Source organism: Bombus terrestris, chromosome 1, assembly GCF_910591885.1.
Source record: "Bombus terrestris chromosome 1, iyBomTerr1.2, whole genome shotgun sequence".
Classification (NCBI taxonomy): domain Eukaryota; kingdom Metazoa; phylum Arthropoda; class Insecta; order Hymenoptera; family Apidae; genus Bombus; species Bombus terrestris.
This window is the reverse complement of record NC_063269.1, coordinates 7,849,234-7,855,233: the sequence shown is the minus strand read 5'-3', so window position 1 is coordinate 7,855,233 and position 6,000 is coordinate 7,849,234. Positions and strand designations below refer to the sequence as shown.

At 38.1% G+C, this 6,000-nt stretch overlaps 1 protein-coding gene across 2 annotated transcripts in view; it reads left to right on the top strand.

Moving 5' to 3' along the window:
- The first annotated feature begins 515 nt into the window (after positions 1–515).
- Positions 516–6,000, top strand: part of LOC100642236 (tyramine receptor 1) — a 100,424-nt gene continuing 94,939 nt past the window's right edge. For both annotated transcript variants that reach the window (XM_003393289.4, XM_003393288.4), the window contains exon 1: positions 516–1,202. The gene's annotated coding sequence lies outside the window, so the exon portion shown is untranslated. The remainder of the gene's footprint in view (positions 1,203–6,000) is intronic.

Here is a 6,000-nt window from a genome sequence, read left to right as displayed (position 1 = left end):
ATGAGAAACAAAGAGAAAGCAAGGATAAGCCATGTTTGCATGGTGGCAGCTGGACCGAAACGATAGTACTGTTCAATCTATCTCTACTGGAACATCTCAATAACAATTACTTTCCGCAACATCGACGGTATTTAATTCACGGAAACGTGCATGCGTTGCGCCATGTCCCGCCATATTCACCGCAAGCCATCGAAATGGCAGTCGCCCCTCGCACCACTTTCCGATCTTTTCTCTTCACCTCGATTCGATCTTACTACGACTCCATATCTTCCCGAATGGGCTAATAATCGTGTATCTGGACCATTATCACCCTCGAGAAGGGCGAGTTGCGAACCGATAAGCTGACAATTTCGGGGAACTTGGAGTCGTTCGGGCACAAATATGCACCGGATGCACATTCTACGCGCGTAACGTACACAGCCGTGCGATCGTTTGCACACGTTCACGCCGCGTGTCTGTATTAGAACGGGGGCGGTTCGCGAGGGAGAGGGTCGATGGGGGTGGTTACTGGGATTTTCAGTACGCGCGCGATCGCCGTGCCGAAAACACGGCTGCAGCGTGTCGTGCATCCCTTCGGCTGGATGGGCACTCCGTTCTCTCCGTGACGATCTCGAACTTGTTGATGTATCTCGCGGTTCAGTCTTGAAACATACGAGACAAACCTAACGAGATTGATATCAACGGTGATATGCATGGAAATTTTGATGGTTCGTGGAGTGTGTGAATTTGAACGAAGAAGTATCAGATTGTGATAAACGATTGGCAAATAAAATCGAAACATTGGAACCTACGTAGATAAATTACGATAATACGAACCAATCGACAAATGTAGAATTAAAGTTGACGAAAAAAAAAGGAAAGTCAAATTCGAGGCTCGTGAGCAAAACGATCGGTGAAAAATGTCAATCGTACGCTTCAATGATATTGCATCTACGGTTCTATTGAAAATTCGTTGCTTCAAATTTGTAACGTCCTAACAAATTCGATAGTTAACTATAAACGCGGTAGAGCATTCGAACGTAATTGTCGATCGAAGTTCCCGATTGGAAACTGTTCGCGGGTGGCGGAAGATTTCTCGAAGATTAGTTGACTGACTGTTTCTCGTTTCGACCTATCTACCTAACATGTTCGGGTGTACATATAAAGAATCAGAGACTTGGAGAGAGACTGGTAACTCGGTGGAACAGAGGAGCGTAAATTAGGTAGGTACATGTGGTCGGGGATTGGAGGCAGAAATTCGTGAATAAGATCAAAGGAAGACCGGGCCCTTTCTTTTTTCGAGCGCGCCGCGGATGGACGTGCTCTGGTTCGGGAGAATGAATTTTCAAGAACGTTGCAATCGTACAAGCTGGTTCTGTTCTCGTAGCGTGAGGTATTTTTGTTTCACGGTCGCTGCCACTTTGGAAGGAAAAAGGTCGGCCTGGTGATGTATTATGCCGGTATTGTTGTCAGAAGTGCGCAATACACAGAATCGGTAGGCAAAGCGAGAACCCAGTGTAGTAAATCCGCGATCGATACCTTTTAATCTCTACACTCGAAGGTGCGATACGTTTCGAGTGTTCGTTACATCTCGGTATTGTACAGATGTTCGTTCCGCGTCGCCTACGGGATACGACAGCTGGCATAACCAAGTCATTTAATTAATTGATGAAATTCAAAAACTTGCCGCTTTCACTTAGAAGGCAACGAGACTTCTGTGCCGAATCGAACTTCTCTTTGTTGCATTTACATTTATCCAGGGATCGACATCTATTTCCTCGTAATTGCGTTTGATTTCGATGAGACGCGTTATCGATGGATTTTGGGTTTATGATACTTTGGCAGATGGATACAACAGATAAAATCCAATGAAATGAGTTAAGTTGCAGAATCTTTCGTTTCTCTGAGGAAAAAAGCTTTTGACGATATGCGAATAAGAGCCACCGTGAACGAGACAATGCATAGTTCCGTAACAGGCGAAACTTTTTCTACCCCTCTGACTCTAAATATTTTTTTCCATTACGACACGAGGGCTGTGTAAGCATTTTTTAATGGCCCCGATCGTTCGATTTAAATGATGAATGTTGCGTAGGCGTAGCGAGTGTTACTATCTCCATATCTTTAATTCCTTTCCGAATTCATTTTCAGCCACGCCAAGGAAAACGATAACCGTGACAATTTACGCGCAAAAATTTTTGCTCTTGAACATATTAAACAAAATCACATGTCGTGTTTCATTGAGAGAAATAAAGAGTGATAATAGGTCAACATGGAATCTAAATTCATTTTTAGCGTGAAATGCAATTTTGTAAGTTAGGATAACTTAAACACTTTCGAGCTGAAAGTACACGAATTAAAAAGAAATCTAAAGAAGAATATCGCATTACGATAAAAGATTAAAGATCATAGCGTACGAAGCGCAAAATTTTACTCTCCTTTTGCGTAAAAAGTGTCTACCCTCCAATTGATTACAGCGTTCACATGTGTGAAGCACGACATATATATGTACATATATTGTCAATATATTTTCAAATATTCCTAACATGTTCCATATTGTCTGACTTTACATGCATACGTACATGTTTCATTCATGGATGTGATTCAACTAGATTGTTTGATGTGGATAAGCAAATCATGTCTATCAAATATAGATATAAGAAGGTACTGACTCTTAGAATTTACAGAACATTATTACTTATCATCTAGCAAATTTTGTCATATTTTTCTCCAATGATCAATATTTTACAATGATTCTGTATTTATTATTCTCTTTGACGGCTAAAATCTTGAGATTTTAAATTCCCTTTCCTCAAGATTATTTTTCAAGAAATTATATTTTATCACAAATTGCTGATGTATTGGATAAAATTTAATACGTAGTTAGCGATGGTTTGCCGCTTAAAGTATAATGCATTGTATGCCGCGTGTTGCATTTTTCAGTTCCAGCATAAATTTAAATACTTGTTGAATTTGAATATAATTTATAGTACGAATTTGACGCATTACGCGCGTAATTATTATTGTCATTACGTTGCATACACAGCGTGTATTCGATACATGCGTGCACAAGTTCGCGAGGACTCCCCGAAATATTTCCAATATGCCGATAAAATCAATAAAGTGATGGAATTTGGCATATAGGAATTCCGTTTTCAGTAATTTGTCGAATTCAGTAATTTACTGATTTGAAACTTTCCGAGCGAATACAATTCCCGAAGCCGGAAACGTGTATGAACTCATTACAAATTAAATATTTACTTGTACGACACTTTTGCGTCTGGATCGATTTGGATCAAATCATATTTTTCTACCATTAGAAAATTCCTCACGTTTGAGTAAAATGTTGGAATTGCTATTGACATTGGTGACTTCGCGTCTCGCTATATTATAGTGAATTCACTTAGTACAGTATCGAAGATTTTCTTAAAACTTGAAAGATCTTTGATTTTGAAAGAAAAATGAAATCCAGATATAACGAATTCGAGGATCGTAGCTGAATGAAACGTAGACGACGAGTTTTCTATTTCTAAGTGATAGAAATATATAAACGACAAAATGAAGATTAAAATGGAAGATCGTTTCAAAAGACAGAGAATATTAAGATGTTGGTACTTTTGAGGATATCAAATATATCTGAAGAGAAATGCAAAATCTGGAAATAACTGAAATTGTCAAGCTGAAATGAAAATGCGAACGAAATTTATAAATTATAGTGTAATATTTGTTTCATGAAGATTATTTACTATCAATTAAAAACGTTCTATAAGCCGCAGGTCTCGAACTTGGACAGCTTTTGGGACAATGTATAACGGCAAGCTAAATCTTCCACTCAAACAACCTATTCTACACTCTTGGGACCTGGCATCTTGATACTTATATAATAAATCACTGCCTTTATCATGGGGTTTTGCCCCTGCAACATGAAGGGAATTTCCAGATCAGTGACACATGTTACGAACGAATTCACTTGTTGTCCGATATATTAAGTAACCCATCATCTGGGAAGTATATTACGATAATAAAAAATCTGTTTTACAAATAAAAGAAAAGTTTCATTTTAAAATTCTTCGATAATTTATCAAGATTGCGGAGAGTATATCGTTGGAGAATATTAACCACTTGAATTCGATAATTGCAAAGATACGAGTACTTCTGGTGACTCGCTGTACGCTAGAAAAAATTACCCCTATCAAGACAGAAAACAATATCTCTTATTATTAATTATTCTTCGTCATTTCGATCCAAAAATTCTGCTATCGGCCATATTTCCTAATTTATAAATATCACCTCGGCTGGTGTTCAAACGCGTAACCCTCTGATACTTTACAGCGATTATCGAAAAAATCGTTCGAATGCCAATTTATACACCTATCGAAGGAAATGGAAGCCAATGAAAATTCACTGAAATTCGAGAGCGAAATTGGCGATCCGAACATAACTAAAATCGCTGTGTTTGCGATTGCGGACATGGGTGAGAAAAAATTACGATATTGCGGGAAATCACCCATTACCCGTGTATCGTTAGTAACGACAACGACCGCGCGTTTCCTTTCCCCGAAAAATCCGCTGGCGAAGCCAAACGCGGCTAGAGAGCAGAAGATTTCTCCTGCTTGGGACGCAATCTTACCAAGGAAATGTGTCCACTGTTCAAATGATATTACTACATCTTGATAACAGCGGGGATTTCTTCTATAAGCGTGATTTCAGGCAAGTGCCACTGGCGTTCCGCCAGGAAACCACGCTTCCGAATTGCCTCGTTAAATTCCCCATAAATACATAGATACTGTTAGCGACTACGAGAGAGATTCGCAAAACGTGACATCTTCGGATGAACGTATCTCGTAATTTCGTACTTACGAGTCCACTCTACAAGTCTGTAATACTACTCGTCGGTATTTTCATTATGTCACGATATAACGCGCATAATGGTTCGAATACGTTGATCAATTTATTGGAAAAATATATGAATTCTGCTAAAGTGCACGAACAGATGTAAATTAGTGGTTAGAAGCAGCGTTTGCTAATTAAGCTAGTTACTACAAGTTTGTAGGACCAATAGGTAATAAATTAATATTATGGGAAATATCTGTACTAAACTGTATACTTAAGGTATTTGTAGCGTAGATCGACTTTCTCACAATTTCTTCGAAATTTTAACGATACGTTACTCAGTATGTTACCTATACGTGATTCGATTTTTAGGGAGTCTAGCTTTATCGAAATAGGGATATTCACCTTTAGAATTGAAAGTTTTAGCATGCAATCTCGTTGTAGTAATCCTCATTGCAAAAATGACTTTTCGTTTGATTACGGAAATAGCGTTCTTACAAAATTGTTAAAAACCTACTATGATATATAAAGTGGATGGAGGAATCTTTGAAAAAAAAAAAGAGAAATTTAGCATCGTCTTCATCGTTTTCGATTAGAAGTAATGTAAAATATGTAATACCGATAATTTCAGCGTCCAAAATACCGTACATTGTAACGTGAAATTGACGTTCTGTCCATTTCTGAACTGTTTGTTAGCGAGACAGCCAAGAAATTTCTGCTTAAAAGAAGAATCTGAGACGTACCTGAAGAATAATCTGACTTTCGAGCCTCAGTGTGTTTTACCTTCGAGGGATATTTATTCATTTATAAGTTTCTTTTAAAGCAGTCCATTAACAATAAAGTCATTAGTGATCGTAATAATATGTTTAATGTGAATCGAGTAGGTTCGTCCGTTTTAAAAAGGTCTGCCGCGTTATGAATACTTTCAGAATCATTCGGGTTAGACTTCGCGTCGGCTTTAATGTTGCGATCATTTCTTTTGGATGAAAATCTAGGGCAATCCAGTAAAATGTGCTGTACGATTATAGATGACCCACAAGATTTGTCATTGAGGAAGTGGTTGATCCGTCAAGAAATGATCCCAAATATCTTAAAGTTCTACAGTGGCTATAAAAATATTGCCACTTTACTTTCCCATCGAAACGTTCTTTTATTTAGCCTTCATTTGTCTAATGGTATCCATCAAAATTT